This window comes from Fistularia commersonii, chromosome 24 (genome assembly GCF_037954325.1).
Source record: "Fistularia commersonii isolate RoL2024-O1a breed Wild chromosome 24, RoL_Fcom_v1.0, whole genome shotgun sequence".
In the NCBI taxonomy this organism is placed as follows: Eukaryota; Metazoa; Chordata; class Actinopteri; order Syngnathiformes; family Fistulariidae; genus Fistularia; species Fistularia commersonii.
The window spans coordinates 9,123,894-9,144,326 of record NC_141307.1 but is presented as its reverse complement, the minus strand read 5'-3'; the positions used below and the strand labels follow the sequence as shown (position 1 = coordinate 9,144,326).

Below are 20,433 nucleotides of genomic sequence, written 5' to 3'. Positions count from 1 at the left end.
CAGTGTATCGTGAGCGGTGCAAACGTCCCGTTTCCACCTGTGTCTTTTCTCCTCACGGGCGACTTTTTGCCACATTCCAGGTGGATTTGAAGGGGACACGATTCCAAGAGTCTGGTTGTTGAAGTCCTGGGTTTACTTTGATGCTTCGGCGTCCTGTCGGGGGGGGCGTGCACCACGTGACCGGGCAGATGCGGAAGATGCTTTAGCCATGTTGTTTCTTGTATGAAGTCGTGAGTGAAGCTGACGGTGCGGGGAATGCGGTGGCGTCGAGCGAGGGCGCGGGGCTATCGCTTCTCGGCCTATTGGCTAAGATCAAGTGTAGTATCTGTTCTTATCAGTTTAATATCTGATATCTCCCCTATCCGGGGACCAAATATTAAATAGATTTTTGGAACAGGGAGATGGAATGGGGGCTTGCTCCGTCCACTCCGCGCATCGACCCGGTATTGCAGTATCTCTGGGAACGGTGCACCCCCTGCTTTTGTGTCCGATGTCGAGGTTGCTGAGGCCTCCAACCCTAACCCATGGGATCCAGATCTTGTCTGTGCCCTGCGTGACCAGCGACACTGTCCCCGTTGTTTCTGCCGGTAGGGAGCGGTAGGGAGCGGTAGATAGCGACACACGAGCGTGTCTGCCTGAAACCCTGTCCCTACCATTCGCCCCGTGCAGCCCGATAAAATCCCACTATGGACCAGAACTGAGCCTAAATGGATCGCATTTGAAACGGATGGATTGCCCCCGATAGACTGTGTCAGACTGGGCTCAGGGGGAAGTTCTCCCGGTCGTAGAGCGGCAGAAACCCCTCGCGGCATCAGGAGGACGGACGGAACGTGTTCCGGTTTTCCTCTGACTTCTTCGTGAAAATAGAAGCGTCCGTGTTGTTTTCGGCATCCCGCCCCGTCAGAACTCAGAATTGACGTTTTTTTGACGGAGTGTGTGTGTGTTTGTGCGCGTGTGTGTGTGCGCGAGAGGGATCGTGTGTGAGCTCCCGGAAGAGTCCGCGTGGGTTCCCCCCCGACTGAGAACGGCGTGCGTGTGAAAGCGGTCCGTGCGCGGGACGCGTGCGACTCATACTTACCTGGCAGGGGAGATACCATGATCAAGAAGGTGGTTCACCCAGGGCGAGGCTCAGCCATTGCACTGCGGCTGTGCTGACCCCTGCGAATTCCCCAAATGTGGGAATCTCGACTGCATAATTTCTGGTAGTGGGGGACTGCGTCCGCGCTCTCCCCTGTCGTGCTGTTCAAGAGCAAGTCTGTGTCGCTGGAGGCCGGGTTCACTGTTTATGGTCGCGCGCGCCCACCCTCCCTGGCCGGGCTGTGACCCAACCAGGGAGTTGTCGTTGCACATGGCAGGTGCACCGCAAAAGCGTGGATTTACGATCGGGCCAAAAAACAATCCAGAGTGTCCAAGTCCCTGAAATGCTCCTGCTTCTTGATCTCCACTCCCTGTAGCCTCACCGTTCCACCCGAGTTCCTCTCATCCCCACACATGTATGCTGTCTTGCTGCGACTAACTTTCGTTCCTCTCCTTTCCAGAGCATACCCCCACCTCTCTATAGTTTCACCGAGACACTTTACAGTTTATAGTTTATTTTGATTTCTAATTCTGCCTTTTATTATTTATTACTGTTATATTTTCTGGAACTCTGGCACAACAGTTTCCTTCGGGATTAATAAAGTTGTTCTTATCTTATCTTATCTTATCTTATCTTATCTTATCTTATCTTATCTCGACCTCCACCTGTTTTCTGCTCTCACTACAGATCACAACGGCATCTGCGAAGGTCATGGTCCGTGGAGATTCATGTCTACCCTCATCCGTCAGCCCGCCCGTCCGTCACCATCGCGAACAAGAAGGGGCTCAGGCCCTATCCCCGACGGAGTCCCGCTTCCACCTTGAACTTCTCTGGTACCGTCTTACAGCACACCGCAAGCACCACTGTCTCCCAGCTAGCATACATGTCCTGCACCAGTGTAACACACTTCTCTGCCGCTCCAGACTTCCTCATAGGATACCAGAGCTCCTCTCTTGGCAACCTGTCGTACGACTTTTCAAGGTGTACAAAAAGGCAATGGGGCTCCCACGGGCCTTCTCTGTACTTCTTTATGAGCATTCTCGGCGCAAATACTGCATCTGTAGTACTCTTCCTTTTTCCATGTGTATTTTATTTAATTTTCTCTTTCTCTTGTCATTAACTGTCCCGCCGTGCATACGAGTCCTGGTATGGCCTTTGATAGCTCTCTCTTTACCTTAGGCTTCAGCCTTAGACATATATTGTCACATCCAATCTCGCATATGTCAGCAACAGGAACCAGTTTTAAAGATTTCCTGGGTTTTTTTAAAACTGGTTCCAAAAATCTACAACTTTGTGAGATAATTTTTTTTTTGACCAAATGGCTTTATCTTTCATTCTTGAGACAGGATTTGAGTGAATCTATACATTGTTTAGATTCTATATTGTGTAGAATCACATCCTATTCAACACATTTGATCCTAACAAACCAACTTTAAAGAATTCCAGTTATTTTCACTTGTGCCAAAAACCTTCAACTTTGTGAGATACATACTTTATGTCCAACTGGCTTTATGATTAAACCTGCGGCCTCGATTTCAGTAAATGTGATGTATGTGGTGTAGATTCACGTCCTAACCAACATGTTTTAGCAACAGAGGTTTAAAGAATTCTCTTTTTTTTCTAAACTTGTTCCAAAATTCTTCAACTTGGTGAGATGAAATTTTTTGACCAAATGCCATTATGCTTCATTCTTGCGTCTTGATTTGACTGAACTTATGCATTTTGCAGATTCTACATTGTATAGAATCACATCCTATTCAGCTCAATCTAATACCAGGCACCAGCTTTAAAGAATTCCAAAGTTATGGACAACTTCTGCCAAAATCCTCAAACCTCTTGAGATAAACAGTTTTTCTACAAATGGCTTTATCTTTTAAACCTGCGGCTGGATTTCAGTAAATTTGAAATTTAATTGTGTAGAATCACGTCCTAATCAATATACACTCACCGGCCACTTTATTAGGTACACCATGCTAGTGACGGGTTGGACCCCCTTTTGCCTTCAGAGCTGCCTCAATTCTTTTTGGCGTAGATTCAACAAGGTGCTGGAAGCATTCCTCAGAGAGTTTGGTCCATATTGACATGATGGCATCACACAGTTGGCGCAGATTTGACGGCTGCACATCCATGATGCGAATCTCCCGTTCCACCACATCCCAAAGATGCTCTATTGGATTAAGATCTGGTGACTGGGGAGGCCATTTGAGTACAATGAACTCATTGTCATGTTCAAGAAACCAGTCTGAGATGATTCCAGCTTTATGACATGGCACATTATCCTGCTGAAAGTAGCCATCAGAAGTTGCGTACATTGTGGTCATAAAGGGATGGACATGGGCAGCAACAATACTCAGGTAGGCTGTGGCGTTGCAACAATGCTCAATTGGTACCAAGGTGCCCAAAGAGTGCCAAGAAAATATTCCCCACACCATTACACCACCACCACCATCCTACAAAGCAGGGTGGATCCATGCTTTCATGTTGTTGACGCCAAATTCTGACCCTACCATCCGAATGTCGCAGCAGAAATCAAGACTCATCAGACCAGGCAACGTTTTTCCAAACCTCTATTGTCCAATTTCGATGAGCTTGTGCAAATTGTAGCCTCAGTTTCCTGTTCTTAGCTGAAAGGAGTGGCACCCGGCGTGGTCTTCTGCTGCTGTAGCCCATCTGCCTCAAAGTTGGACGTACTGTGCGTTCAGAGATTCTCTTCTGCCTACCTTGGTTGTAACGGGTGGTTATTTGAATCACTGTTGCCTTTCTATCAGCTCGAACCAGTCTGGCCATTCTCCTCTGACCTCTGGCATCAACAAGGCATTTCCGCCCACAGAACTGCCGCTCACTGGATATTTTTTCTTTTTCGGACCATTCTCTGTAAACCCTAAAGTCACTCAAATCATCTTTCTTCCCCATACTGATGCTCGGTTTGAACTGCAGGAGATTGTCTTGACCATGTCTACATGCCTAAATGCACTGAGTTGCCGCCATGTGATTGGCTGATAAGAAATTAAGTGTTAACAAGCAGTTGGACAGGTATACCTAATAAAGTGGCCGGTGAGTGTATGTTGAATATGATGTAATTCCTCTGAATATATGTCACATTTAGTGTAATCCAGCCGCAAGTTTAAAAATTAAGCCATTTGGATATAAAGTATTTAACTCACAACGTTGAAGTCATTTGGAACAAGTTGTAAATAACTTTTTAATTCTTTAAAGCTGGTGTCTTGAGAAGAAATATGCTGATTAGGATGTGATTCTACACAATATATGTCACCTTTACTAAAATCCAGCCACAGGTCAAAAAGATAATGCCATTTGGACAAAAATGTTTATCTTACCAATTTGTAGGTTTTTGGCACAAGTTGTAAATAACTTAGTAATTCTTTAAAGCTTTTGTTATAAATTTGTTAAATAGGATGTGAATTTACACTATATAGGTCACATTTACTGAAATCCAGCAGCAGGTTTCAAAGATAAAGCCCTTTGTTATTTTTTTTTTTTATCTCACCAAGTTGAAGTTATTTGGAAATAGTTGTAAATCACATTGGAATTCCTTCAAGCTGGTGTCTGTTGCTGAAATATGCTGAATAGCATGTGGTTCTTTGAAATAAATGTCATAATTACTGAAAATCAGCCGCACGTTTAAAAATAAAGCCATTTGGAAACAAAATGTTTATCTCCCCATGATGAAGGATATTGGGCAAAATATTGGGCGTTCTACTTCCGGCGCTGCCTCGGGCGGCTGCCTGCCAGAGTTGCTCCTCACCGAGTGTCTCTCTCGTAATACACTACAATGTTCCCTTCTATTCCCTTCTATCATACTATTGTGCACTCCTTACCTCACTTGTTACTAAGACACTTAGTTTTATCACTGCTTACTAAGACACTTTATAGTTTCACTGAGACACTTTATAGTTTATAGTTTATTTTTATTTCTAATTCTGCCTTTCTTTTATTATTTATTACTGTTATATTTTCTGTAACTCTGGCACAGCAATTTCCTTCGGGATTAATAAAGTTGTTCTTATTCTTATTCTTATTCTTAAAAGTTCCAAATAACTTTGTAATTCTTTAAAGCTGGTGTCAGGAGAAGATATATGCTGATTAGGATGTGATTTTACACAAAAAATATGTCATTATGCTGAAATCTAGCTGCAGGTTAAAAACGATAATTCCATTTGGCCAAAAAAGTTTATCTTACAAATTTGAAGGTTTTTAGATAAAGTTGTAAATAACTTTGTAATTCTTTAAAGCTTTAAAGTCATTTTACAGAACACAGAATCTTTACGATGTTTAAATTCACTCAAATCCAGCCGCAAGAATGAAAGATAGAGCCATTTGGTGAAAAATGTTTATTTCACCGTATGCCTTAAACTTGGTGAGATAAACATTTTTTACTAAACGGCTTTAAAAAGCTTGTGTCTGTTGATGAAATATGCATATTAGGATGTGATTCTACACAATGTAGAATCTACAAAATGTATAAGTTCAGTCAAAGCCAGCCACAAAAATGAAAGATAAAGCCATTTGGTCAAAAGTGTTTATATCGCCAAATCAAAGTTTTTTGGAACAAGTCGTAAATAACTAAGGAATTCTTTAAAGTTGGTGTTCAGTATTGAAATATGATTAGATATGATTCTATACAATTTAAATCTACACAATATTTAAAGTCACTCAAATCCAGCTGCAGGTTTGTAAGGTAAAGTCGTTTGGTAAAAAATGTTTATCTCACCAAGTTTAAGGCATTTGGAACAAGTTGAAAATTACTTGGAATTCTTTAAAGCTGGTGTCTGTTGCTCAAATATGCTGAATAGGATGTGATTATACAAAATAAATGTCATATATACTGAAAACCAGCCGCACGTTTAAAAATAAAGCCATTGGAAACGGAGTGTTTATCTCACCAAGTAGAAGGATTTTGGATAAGATAAAGATAAAGCCATTTTGGTTTAAATTGTTCATTCCACCAATTTGAAGGTTTTTGGCACAAGTTCTAAATAACATTGTAATTCTTTAAAGCTGGTGTCTGGAAATGAAATATACTGATTAGGGTGTGATTCTATACAATGTAGAATCTACAAAAAGCATAAGTCAGTCAAATCCAGCCACAAAAATGAAAGATAAAGCCACATGGTCAAAAATGTTCATATCACTAAATTGAAATTTTTTGGAACACGTTGTAAATAACTAAGGAATTCTTTAAAGCTGATATCTGGTATTGAAATAAACTAAATTAGATATGATTTTATGCAATAAAAATATATGCGATATTTAAATTAACTCAAATCCAGCTGTAAGTTTGAAAAATTAAGCTGTTTGGTAAAAAATGTTCATCTCACCAAATTCGGGCATTTGGTTGAAAGTTGAAAATTACTTTGGAATTTTTTAAAGCTGGTGTCTGTTGCTGAAATATGTTCAATAGGATGCGATTCTACACAAAAAATGTCACATTTACTGAAATCTAGCCGCAGGTAGCTCCTCAGCATCATCGACAATGTTCATCACCCCCTGCATGCCACTGATGTCCTGTCAAAGCTCGATCAGCCGCAGAGTGATACCACCGAGAAGCTCCACTGAACGCCACAGGAGGTCTTTCCTACCTGAAGCTATCAGACTTTCTAATTCATCTCTCTTCAGCCGCAGGGAATCTCAAAATCTTAAACCTAAAAAACATAATAATAATTCTCACCCACTTCCTGTAAATTGTAATCATTTATCTGTATATACATTCCTAACTATGAAATATTTCATTTCATTACAGCTTCATGTACAATATTCTTTCATACTCTTGTGCACTCCTTATCTTTTACTTGGTACTTAAGACCTTAAGACACTTTATCATCTTCACTTGTTACTTAAGATACTTTATAGTTTATTTGTATTTCTTATTCTCCCCTTTTTTTCTATAACTGTTTATACAATTTTCTACTATTATTTATTATTGTTATGTTTTTCTTGTAACTCTGGCACAACAAATTCCTTCGGGATAAGTAAAGTTGTTCCTATTCTAATGCTAATTCTTACATTTACTTAAATCCAGCCGCAGGTTTAAAAGATAAAGCCATTTGGTCAAAATTGTTTATTGCACCATGTTTAACCTTTTTGAACACATTTCAAATAACAAGGGAATTCTTTAAAACTGATTTCTGGTGGTAAAATATGTTGAATAGAATGTGATTCTACACAATTACAGTATGTCACATTTACTGAAATGCAGCTGCAGGTTTCAGAGATAAAGCCTATTGGTCAAGAAGTGTTTATCTCACGAAGTTGAAAGATTTTGGCACAAGTTGTAAATAACTTGCTGGTGCCTGGTTGTGAAATATGTTGAATAGGATGTGATCCTACACAATATATGTAGCATTTATTGAAATCGTGCCGCATGTTTAAAGGATAAAGCCATTTGGTAAAAAAGTGTTTATCTCAAAGTTGAAGCTTTTTGGCACAAGTTGTACATAACTTTGGAATTCATTAAAGCTGGTGTCTGGTGCTTAAATTTGCTGAATAGGATGTGATTCTACACAATATATGTCACATTTACTGAAATCCAGCCACAGGATTAAAAGATAAAGCCATTTGGTCAAAATTGTTTACACTAGAACACTAATGTTGGGTTATTTTCACCCACACAATTTTCATCATATGATTTTCATTGTGTTGCCATTGCCCGAGTTTTGAGGGTCCTTGGGAGGCTTCAGGCTGCTCACTGATGTTATTAAGTGTATGATTGTGTCGCACCTCCCATCAGCCCATCTTTAAAATTGATGAAAGCTGTATTTTATCCAGGATATTGTATTGGGTAAAATATACCCTACGTTAGTGATTGTGTTACTAATTTTAACATTAGTGTTCTAGGGTTATCTCACCAAGTTGAAGTGTTTGGAACAACTGTTAAATCAGAAGGGAATTCTTTAAAACTTGTATCTTTTGCTAAAATATGTTGAATAGGACGTATGAATTATTGTGTGAATGTGTTTATTTACATAACAACGTTCATTGGATACTATAGTTCATGCATATACTTATGTTGTCCAGGATGATATACAGGGGAGGTTTCTGTCCTGAATTGTTTATGTCCATTAGAATTTACATTCAAGGGGTATAAGTTCTTATCTAAAGATGTTTATGACCATTGGAATCTAAGGTCATGGAAGACACAATTCCTGTTAAAGGAGCAAGGTCATTTTAAGGACATAGATCATGTAAGCAATCGAAATAACAAAGTTATAAATATAGAGAAAACTAATATTTCCCTCCTGTTTATGAGATTACAAACAATGTTAGACACTTCTGCATCATCACGCCATGTTGGTACACAGTTTAAAGATAACACTTAATCCAACATCATCGTCGTCCTCCACAATCGAATCATTATAATTTTCTTTTTCTGAATCACTCATAGGCAGTCGCTCATATATTTGTCCATTGTAGTAAGTCCTTGGTTTGGTCTGCACTGCTATTATCTGTCACAGTCCAGGCGGAGTCGGGCAGGGAACCACACCACCAGGGCTGGAATCAGATCAGATCTCTTTATTTCAATGGCAAGATGGGGGGGGTGAGCCAAGCAACAGGGTTAGGTGAAGAGACACAGGTAGAGTCCCATGCAGGGTCCCACAATTCTCCGGACTCAGGCAGAGCGTGCTCTTTGAGATGTTGATTAGCGGCAGCTGGCCGCCGCTGCTGCAGCTGCCCGCCGCATGGGAGTGGTGCCGCAGCTGGGCGCTGATTCTCAATTAGGACCCAGCCGTGTCTCCTCTCGGCTACCGAGAGGAGATCCTGACAGTACCGGCGCCCCGCGGAGCCGGTCTGGGTGGGTGTAGGACAGGACGCTGACGCTCTCTCCTTGGATGCCACCATCGAAGAGTGGATGTCCCTGGTTCTGGTCGGATATCCCCATCTGACGCCGCAGGCGGCGCCGTCGATGTAGCAGGTGGTCCAGCTACTCCAATCGCCCAGCAAAGATGGGAGGCATTCCTCGATGCAGTCCATCTGGTTGGGGATGGTTCCCTCTGGGCATCGGCTCAGACACTTGCCTTTGCGAAGGTGGAAACCGGGCTTACATTTTACGCAGAAATCCTTGCTGAAGCATCGCTCGCAATCCATGGAGCGACACTTTGAGCAGCGACTGATGTCCTTCCCTCTTTGTCCATAATGTCCTGCAGGACAGGCGTGAAGACATGTCCCATGGTGAGACATCCCCTTCCTCTTCAGAAACAGGAAGAGTCACTCGGGGCAACTGTTAAAATCCCAAACCACGACCAAATTGTATTATGCTTTTGTCATTATATATGTCTCATCTCATGTAATGGCTGCCCAGGCCAGGGAGCCGAGTGGAGAATTTCCCTGCACCATTGATCAAACAAAAACATGTAACAAGGCCAGCAGGTTTTTCGCTCCACTCAAGTTTACATTTTATATGACATGTAGTTTTTCTTACTAAGTTCACATTTTATATGACATGTAGTTTATCTTAATAAGTTCACATTTTATATGACATGTAGTTTTTCTTATCACCTACTAAGTTTATATTTTTGTATAATATGAAGTCTTTCGTTCTACATACTATGTTTACATTTTGTGTGACGTGAGGATTCTCACGTCAAGAGAGGGACTTGCAAAATTCCCTAACTTAAGTCAGAATTCCTGTGTTACCAAGTGTACTTGCAAAAACTGTTAAAATCCGCACGAGATACACGCGCGGGAACGCATCACGTGATGGCAAAAGTACACACAACTTTGTATTTTTCCACTAACACCCCCAATGCACTAGCGATGACGTATCCCGAAGGCCCAATCCAAGACACAGCCTGGTAACTAGCTGCCCTCTTCTAAAAATTATGAAAAACAACTCCATATTAGGAAGTAACCTTGACCATCGAGATAGTGGTATAAATCACTGCCACTCCCTGAGATCCGGGCCGAAACCTCCTCATCTGCACATCCGACTGGACGCGCCTCAGCGGACGTCAAGAGAGGGCGAACGATCCCCTCGGGGTGACATTCATATCGGCCCGGGAATTCTCGTAAGTGTATTTCTTGACCTCTAATAAACCACTCATTGCTTAAACAGTTCCTGACAGCTCTGATGTTTTTCTTGGATCACATCTTAACACACGCCACGGTCCCGTGGCGGAGGCCGCAAAAACAGACACAACGCATGCAGCCATTGTCGCGGGAACACTCCAGGCAGCTGCGACAGTCCTGTGATGTCTCTCTTTGGGCTTAAAGCGGGAACAGGGTGGTTGTCTTGGCGGCCTTGGTCATCTCTGCAGCCTCGCAGATTCACCTCGGGGCTGAGACCGGGCCCCGGCGGTGGGCTCCCCGAGTCCATGTTGGCCGGAGAATTCGGTCACAGTCCATCCGGAGTCGGGCAGGGAACCACACCACCAGGGCTGGAATCAGATCAGATCTCTTTATTTCAATGGCAAGATGGAGGAGGGGGGGGGATGGTGAGCCGAGCGGCCGCTGCTGCAGCTGGCCGCTGCTGCAGCTGGCCGCTGATTCTCAATTGGGACGCAGCCGTGTCTCTTCTCGGCTGCCGAGAGGAGATCCTGACATTATCGCCATCTGAACCAAGGCTGCGGAAACCTTGGTTCAGATTTTAGCATGATTTTAGCAATCATGCATCTCAAACAAGGAATAACGCACATAGTAAACAAACAAAACAGAATAAGAATCACAATTACAGGTGTTAGACATTTTAAAATTATTTGCTACCAAGTTCCGTTCACAATCCATCCAAGAGGGTCAAACTGTGAAAATGGCATTAAAGTGTCACTGTCCTCTTTACCCTCTAGCTCAGGCATGTCAAACATACGGCCCGCGGGCCGGACCCGGCCCGTTGGATGATTTAATCCGGCCCGGCATGAATTTCTGAGTATGTCAAAAAAAGAAGCGAGTCTCTAGCTCATTTCTATCAAAAGTTGTGATTTTTTTTTTAAATAAATACAAACCAAATGCTCCCTCCGGCCACTGGAGGGCAGTAAATGTGTAAAAGCACTCACATCCAGCATGCGGCACTGACACAAGTTAGTCACAGGACATAAACATTTGCAACATGATGTGTCCAAGTAAAAATAAACCGGCAATCTTGCTTCACCATTCACCACTACTAAACAAGTTATCGGTCAACACACCCTTCCCAAAATGGCACTGTCAAAAAAAAGAAAAGTGGACACGGAGTGCAGAGTTTTCCAGGAAAAATGGACTGAGAAGTATTTATTCACAGAAGTGAATGCAAAACCAGTGTGCTTGGTATGTAATCAGCAAGTTGCAGTGTTCAAAGAGTTTCATATTCGCTGCCACTATGAGACTCATCATAAAGACAAGTATGACCACTTGAAAGGACAAATAAGGAAAGACCAGATAAACAAATTGGTCGCTGGTCTGAAGAAACAGCAGTCTGCTTTTACGCGCAGCCGCGATATTGCTGATGCTGCTGTAAAAGTTAGCTACATCATTGCCAACGAGCTGGTGCAGGCATCCAAGCCATTTTCTGATGGGGAGTTTGTAAAAACATGCATGCTGAAGGCTGCAGAAGTCGTGTGCCCTGAAAAGCGACCTGCCTTTGCCAATATTAGTCTAACGAGGAACACTGTCGCAGATCGGGTGACAGAACTCTCAAGTGACTTGAGCAGCCAACTGAAAGAGAAAATCAAGTCATTTATCGCATTTTCAATTGCAATAGATGAGAGCAGCGATGTCACAGATATTGCTCTACTGTCCATATTCATTAGAGGTGTTGATGAAACTTTGACCTTCTCCGAGGAGCTGCTTGAATTGGTGCCCATGAATGACACCACAACAGCAGATGACATTTTCAGTGCTCTCGTTGGGGCGCTGGACAAGGTGGGAGCGGACTGGTCCCGTGCCGTGAGCCTGGCTACTGACGGTGCGCCATCAATGGTCGGAAGAAAGGCAGGCGTTGCCACAAAATTCCCTGACAAAGTACAGACTGCAAATGGAGGACAAGAGTTTTGGACATTTCACTGTATTTTGCACCAGGAGGCGTTATGTTGCAAAACACTGCAAATGGACCATGTTATGAGTGTGGTTGTGAAAACTGTCAATTTCATCAGAGCACGCGGGCTAAATCACCGTCAGTTTGACACATTTCTCAGTGACAATGACATTCATGCTGGCCCTCCATACCACACTGACGTGCGGTGGTTAAGCAGAGGTGCAGGACTCAAGCGCTTCTTTGAGCGACAAGGGGAAATTGGACAGTTCATGGAGAAGAAGGGACGCCCAGTAAAGGAACTTAAATGCAAGGAATGGGTGCAGGATCTCGGGTTTATGGTTGATATTACACAACACTTGAATATACTTAACACTACATTGCAGGGCCGTAACAGAGTTGTCACTCAATATTACGACAGCATAACTGCGTTCAAGATGAAACTGTCACTGTGGGAGTCGCAGCTATCCAACGGTGACACCGCGCATTTCTCTTGTCTCACAGCTGTGCGTCCGAAGGCACCGGACCATCCTGATAATGATTTGGATAAATATAAAGACAACATAACAGATTTGCTGCGAGAGTTTGAGCAGAGGTTTCTGGTATTCAATGAACTTGAGAACAAATTTGGCTTTTTTCGCTCGCCATTTACAGTGAAGCCTTCTGATATGCCAGCTGACATTCAGCTCGAGCTCATTGACTTGCAGTGCGATTCCGCTATGAAGGATAAATTTGGGTCCGTGGGATTGGGTACGTTTTATCAATATCTTGTGCCAGGTTACCCCAAATTAACAGCCATGGCTGCAAAGGTTCTACCCATGTTTGGGACTACTTATCTTTGTGAACAGGTGTTCTCTGTAATGAACAATAATAAAACAAAGCAGCGCTCAAGGTTAACAAATAAACACTTGAATGACATTGTTAAATGTGCTGCTACTCAGGATTTCACACCTAATATCAATGCACTTGTGAAGGCAAAAAGATGCCAAGTTTCAGGAGCCAGCAGCAGCAAGTAGACTGCAGGAGTGCAGTGAGAGAGAAAAAAAGTGTGATGACATGAAATTTGTTTGCACTCATAAATACAGATCATTAAGAATAAGATTAATCTGGTTTCATATTAAAGACAATTAATATTGTGCAGTACATTCTCAGCTTCACTAGGCCCAGCCTAGTAGTTCGATCTGATGTAGTCTAATCTTATTGCCCATGCACTGCTATAACTTTTTATTTTATTTATTTATTTAATTTTATTTTGTAATTCTTTTTTTATTTATTTCAAAGCAGTATGACAAGGCAAAATTTTTTTTTTCATAGCTCCCACTTGAGTTTGTTTAGTGTGGTGAGTTGGTTCAGGTGTAAAACTGCATTCACTCAAATGTTAAAAATAAACCAGTTGTTAACACATTCACCGCCAAACATGACAATATTTTTTTTCCATTGTTTGTGAATAAATGTGTTGTGCTTAGAAAAGGTCCCATGTCTTCCGTGATTATGATATGTAGGGTAGGCTACAAATGTAGGCTGAATGATAAAGCATAGTACAGAAAAACAAAGCTAAATATTTGGAGTTGACACTCTTTTACTGATCCGGCCCACCTGAGAACAGAAAGTCTGGATCCGGCCCCAGAGCCAAACTGAGTTTGACATGCCTGCTTTAGCTGGTTCTTTAATGTGGTCAATTTGTCATGAATAGCTGTGAAATTGTCTTGCATGTCCGGGATGTATGTGCAACTTTATTGTCCTATTATCCTTCCTTGGCTAGGATAATGTCTAAGGCCATATGATTTTGTAGAAGCATTTCTTTCATAGCCATAGTCTCTGGATTTTTTCATCACAGTCCATTCAATTCTTGAACAGTTGACGTTAGGTTCTCTAAGGTTGCCCAGATCTCATTCATTCGATGTCCCAGGTAGGCTACACCATAGTTAGGGAACATTGTCACAAGTTTTCCTCTAGTCACTTATCAAGGCTCTTCGACTACATCCATGTCCCGTCGGCCTAATGGGTTGTATGCCATGAGTCATGTTATGCTCTGGTATAAAAGTCATGGCGCTTCCTAATCGGCCCAAATAGCATGTGTCACACCAGTGTTGGGGCAGATACAGAAATGCTCGTCTGCCACAAATCCATACATGTGTTTTTGGGCATGGATAACCGTATTTATGTGGGAATGCAAAAATCCTCCATGGTGGAATACCAAATTTGGTGAGGTTTGTTTCAGTACCCAACAATGGCTTGAGGGCAGTCAGATTCATGGCGCATGCATCCATTCCCCACTTTCCAACCTCACATATACTATTACTATAGGAGTCATAAGTTTTCCTAACTAGTCTATCCGTTTCCATATTTAGCACAGTGTCACACTTAAGTTGGCCCAGATAATGATCTTTTTTACCACACTGTCGTTTCATGCAAAATGGTGGTGTCTTTTTCATTGTAATTAGAATGAATACCTCAATGACAGTTCTGTTGGTTGCCATAGAATAATTAGCTGATAATCGCCAATTTGATGGATTGTAAGGCAGAAAGGGAAGGACTGAGGTATTTGTTATATTCTTAAAAATTCAAAATCTCTGATTCGGTCCTTGGGAATACACCCATATTATGGACAAGGTTTCACTTTCATTAATTGGATAAGGTTGTATAGTCGGGTTAGGAGACACTGATATTGGCATTACGGTACAAACATAGCAATCAGTTTGGTCTCCTGCTGTTATATTTATCAATCGCCACCAGAGACTGTCACGGTGTGGAGCATTGTTCTCATTTCATAGTTCTTTATAAGTTTGAGATAGGCCCTTCTTTACTCATCAGACTTGCCATTGTTTGTCTCTGCCTTCTCCTGCTGGGTTGGGTGCTCCTGTTTTGGCTGGCTCATCCTGGATCCTTCCAACCTAAACGGTTAGGGATCTGGTGGTTTCTTCACTAATGCAGCCGATGCCTTTAGACGAGTAAGACTATCCTTCTTACTCCCCTTTGTAGTCAGCCTTCCCCTCTAGCCAGTGTTAGTAGGATCAACAGGGAGTACCTTACAGTGTGATTATGAATCCAAGTGGATCGTTCCGCAGTTTTCACTGCAGTCGGCGTGGTCAGAAGTACTTGGAATGGTCCTTCCCAGCATGCTGAACTCCAACAGCTTCTCTTTATGACTTTCACGAAGATCCAATCACCAACTTGGACCTTCACCTGTGGAGCAGATTGAGATTCAGGCAGATCATTTGCGTCTGTTACATCTCGTTGCCTTAGTGTATTTCTAATGTATTCCACTAAGTTTCTTCTGTGTGGGCCTTCTCTATGTCTGGATGTGTCATCGGTAACCTGAATGGTCCACCATGTATTATCTATTATGGTGTCAAACCATTCACTGTGGTAACTATGTGCATATACATTTTTACCATATATATGCACTCTCGCCATGTCTTTCCTGTACGTTCCGTACATTTTCTTAGTCTGTTTTTTACTGTTTCATTTGTTCTTTCCACTAACCCTGCAGTTTGTGGATGATAAGAACAATGTCTCTTTAAGTCAACGTCCATAACTTGACCCATTGTGTACAACTTCATTTATTCTCTGCAGTATGCCATGGGTTGGAAGAATGTATTTACAGATAGGTTTAACTACAGCTTCTGCATCAGCTTTTGTAGTGGTTGTGTTGCACACGTGAATGATGATGATTCAGTGTGTAGGTTTTCGGGTTTTGTTGTCGGCTGTAACACAGACATTAGCCACATTACTGGCCTCCAACCTCTTTGCCGCCGACACAGCACTGAACTAATGCTGTGACCGCGTCTAGGCAAACTAATCAGTTTTCCTTATTTACTAAACCAGTATAGCAATTGCTCCCATTTCCCCTCTGTACACGTACATTTACACACATTCCAAACCGACACTCGGCTCCAATACACAGTAGTCCCGCCACGAGGCTACAGTTAGCTAGCGGCTAGCGATCGCATGCTATTAGCACTACCCAAGCTTCTGCTGACCTCAACCCTACAAGTTAAACGGCTATTCACTCACTTCACCGGGACTCTTTCGCTCGTTTCTACCTATTTACGTGTCATTATAAATCTTTACCTGTAACACAGACATTAGCCACATTACTGGCGTCCAACACAGCACTGAACTAATGCTGTGACCGCGTCTCGGCAAACTGGTCACAGTTGGTTTCACGCCATCCTGTGGTGGAATGTGGTACTACATACTTACGAACAGTGAATGTGAGGAAAGGAGCAAGTTGCTAACTCAGGAAATAAAATACATTAATATCAAAAAAAAAAAGGGAGGGGGATGTCTGTTCTTTGCGCTCTCATAGTTGCAATTTGGAAATAATATCTTTATCTCACCAAGTTGACAGTTTTTGGCACAAGTTGTAATTCTTAAGAACTGGTGTCCGAAGCTCAAATTTCCCGATAAGGATGTGATTATAAACAATACAGAATCTAAACAATGTGTAAATTCACTCAAATCCAGCCGCAAGAATGAAAGATAAAGCCATTTATTCAAAAATGTTTATCACCCAAACTGAAGGTTTTTGGAACAAGTTGTAAATTACTTTGGAATTCTTTAAAGCTGGTTTCTGTTGTTGAAATATGTTAAATAGGATTTGAACTTACACAAAATATGTCAAATGTATAAATATCATGTTGCAGGTTTAGTAGGTTTTAACAAGTTGTAAATTACTTTGGAATTCCTTAAAGCTGGCACCTGTTGTTGAAAATTATTGTGTAGGATGTGATTCTGCACAGTATATATCATCTTTACTTAAATGCAGCTGACAGTTAGAAATATGAAGCCGTTTGGTCAATTTTTTATCTCAGCCAGTTGAGGGTTTTTTTGCAAAAGTTGTAAATAACTTTGTAATTCTTCAAAACTGGTGTCTGTTTTTGAAATATGCTGAATAGGATGTGATTCTAAACAATTAATGTCTGATCCACTAGCATCCAGCCAGATGTTGAAATGATAAAGGCATTTGGTTGAAAAGTTCTTACCTCACCAAGTTGAAGATTTTTGAAAAAAGTTTTGAATAAGAAGTGAATTGTTAAAAACTGGTGTTTGGTGCTGCAATATGTTAAATATGAAGTGATACTACACAATATACAGTATGTCACATTTACTGAAATCCAGCTGCAGGTTTAAAACACACCCATTTGGACATAAAGTGTTTATCTCACCAGTTGAAGCTTTTTCCAAGTTTAAGGTTTTTGGCAAAGGTATTAAAAAACTTTGGAATTCTTTAAAGCTGGTGTCTGGTGCTGAAATTTCCCGATTAGGATGTGATAATACACTATCGAAACAATGTATAAATTCACTCAATCCCAGCCGAAAGAATGAAAGACAAAGCTATTTATTCAAAAATGTTTCACACCAAATTGAATTTTTTGGAACAAGTTGTAAATTACTTTGGAATTCTTTAAATCTTGTGTCTGTTTTTGGAATATGCTGAATAGGGCGTAATTCTACACAATATATGTCACATTTACTGAAATCCAGCCATTTGGACATCAAGTGTTTATCTTACCAATTGAAGCTTTTTAGAACAAGTTTTAAGAAGAAAAGAATTATTGAAAACTGGTGTCTGGTGCTAAAATATATTGAAAAGGACATGATTCTACACAATATCTGCGACAGTTACTGATATGGAGCCACATCTTTAAAAGATAAACCCATTTGGTCATAAAATGTTTATCTTCCAAGTTTTAGATTTTTGGCACAGGTTGTAAATAACTTTCGAATTCTTAATGCTGGTGCCTGGTGCTGAATATGATGTGATTCTACACAAAGTATGCCATCTTTACCTAAATCTACCCAAAGGTTTAAACCATAAACCTATCTGGTCAAAACTCTTCATGTCATGATGTTGAAGCTTTTTGGACCAAGTTATAAATAACAAATGAATTCTTAAAACTGGTGTCTGGTGCTAAAATATGTTGAATAGGCCATGATTCAAACAATATATGTCACATTTACTGAAATCCAGCAGCAGGTTTAAAAGACAAAGCCATTTGATCAAAAATGTTTATCTCACTAAGTCGAATGTTTATGGCACAAGTTGTAAATAACTTTGGAATTCTTTAAAGGTTGTGTCTTGTGCTGCAATATCCTGAATATTAAGGGATTCTACAAAATATAGAATCTACAAAATGAATAAATTCACTCAAATCCAGACTCAACAATGAAAGATAAAGGCGTTTGGTCAAAAAGTTTTTATCTTCCAAGTTAAAGATTTTTGGCACATATTGTAAATAACCATGGTATTCTTAATGCTGGTATCTGGTGCTGAAATATGCTGAATATGACGTGATTCTACACAATGTCTTCACCTACTGCTGAAGGTTTTAACAATAAAGCCATCTAGTCAAAATTGTTTTGACTAGATGGCTTTATTGTGGCTTTATTGGCTTTATTGGGTCGAAGAACAAGAACGAGAAGAAGAGGAGGAGTGCGTGTTCAGAAGCAGTGAGAGAGGAGGAAAGGAAAGAGCCTGGGAGTAGGGAGTAGGGACTTTGAATATTGGGACTATGACAGGAAAAGGTAGAGAGTTTGTCGACATGATGCAGAGAAGGAAGGTGGATATACTGTGCGTCCAGGAGACCAGGTGGAAAGGTAGTAAGGCTAGAAGTTCAGGAGCAGGCTTTAAGTTGTACTATTATGGTATTGACAAGAAGAGAAATGAAGTAGGAGTTATCTTGAAGGAGTTTGTTAGGAACGTCCTAGAGGTGAAAAGAATGTCAGATAGACTTATGAGTCTGAAATTGGAAATTGAAGGTGTGATGCTCAATGTTGTTAGTGGCTATGCCCCGCAGGTGGGATGTGAATCTGAAGAGAAGGAGAAGTTCTGGAATGAGTTGGATGAAGTGATGCAGAATATTCCCAGAAATGAGAGAGTGGTAATTGGTGCAGACTTCAATGGACATGTTGGTGAAGGCAATAGAGGGGATGAAGAAGTGATGGGCAGATTTGGTATCCAGGATAGGAATGCAGAGGGACAGATGGTGGTAGATTTTGCTAAAAGGATGGAAATGGCTGTAGTGAACACCTTTTTCCAGAAAAAAACAGGAACATAGGGTAACTTATTAGAGTGGGGGTAAGAGCACGCAGGTAGACTACATCTTGTATAGATGCGGTAACCTGAAAGAGATCAGTGACTGCAAAGTAGTTGTAGGTGAGTGTTGCCAGACAGCATAGGATGGTGGTTTGTAGGATGACTCTGGTGACAAGGAAGATGAAGAGGACAAAGGCAGAGCACAGGACAAAATGGTGGAAGCTGAAAAGGGAGGAGTGTTGCATGGTTTTCAGGGAGGAGTTGAGAAAGGGTCTGGGTGGTCAGGGTGAGCTTACAGATGATTGGACAACTACAGCTAGTGTTATCAGGGAGACAGGTAGAAGAGTACTTGGTGTGTCATCCGGAAGGAAAGTAGACAAGGAGACTTGGTGGTGGAATGAGGAAGTGCAGGAGTGTATACAGAGAAAGCGGTTAGCAAAGAAGAAATGGGGTACTGAGAGGACTGAAGAGAACAGACAGGAATTCAGGGAGATATAGCGAAAGGTAGAGATAGAGGTAGCAAAGGCAAAACAAAAAGCGTACGATGACTTGTATGCTCGGATGGATAGAAAGGAGGGTGAGAATGATCTATACAGGTTGGCGAAACAGAGAGATAAAGATGGAATGGATGTACAACAGGTCCGGGTGATTAAGGACAGAGAGGGAAATGTATTGACAGATGCTAGAAGAGTGATGGGAAGATGGAAAGAGTACTTTGAAGAGCTGATGAATGTGGAAAATGAAAGAGAGGCAAGGGTAGAAGAGGTGACTATTGTAGACCACAAAGTAGCAAAAATTAGTAAGAGTGAAGTGAGGAAGGCATTGAAGAGGATGAAGAGTGGAAAAGCAGTTGGCCCTGATGATATACCTGTGGATGTATGGAAGTGTCGAGGAGAGGCAGCGGTAGATTTTCTGACTAGATTATTCAACTGGATCTTAGAGAGTGAGAAGATGCCTGAAGAATGGAGACAAAGTGTGATGGTGCCTATTTTTAAGAATACAGGGGATGTGCAGAATTGTGGCAACTATAGAGGGATACAGTTGATGAGCCATACAATGAAGTTATGGGAAAGAGTAGTGGAAACTAGACTAAGCAGAAGTCAGCATCTGTGAACAGCTGTATGGCTTTATGCCTAGGAAGAGTACTACAGATGCAGTATTTGCATTGAGAATGCTAATAGAAAAGTACAGAGAAGGCCAGAGGGAGCTGCATTAAGTTTTTGTGGACCTAGAAAAGGCATATGACAGGGTGCCAAGAGAGGAGCTCTGGTATTGTATGAGGAAGTCTGGAGTGGCAGAGAAGTATGTTAGACTGGTGCAGGACATGTTTGCTAGCTGTGAGACACTGGTACGGTG

The 20,433-nt window shown here is 41.6% G+C and overlaps 2 non-coding genes across 2 annotated transcripts; both read left to right on the top strand.

The window, feature by feature from the left end:
- The first annotated feature begins 286 nt into the window (after positions 1-286).
- LOC147220289 (U2 spliceosomal RNA) lies at positions 287-477 on the top strand. Its single transcript, XR_015108155.1, has one exon. It is a non-coding gene; the product is annotated as a U2 spliceosomal RNA (small nuclear RNA).
- Positions 478-1,070: 593 nt separating this feature from the next.
- Positions 1,071-1,234, top strand: LOC147220288 (U1 spliceosomal RNA). Its single transcript, XR_015108445.1, has one exon. It is a non-coding gene; the product is annotated as a U1 spliceosomal RNA (small nuclear RNA).
- Positions 1,235-20,433: the final 19,199 nt, after the last annotated feature.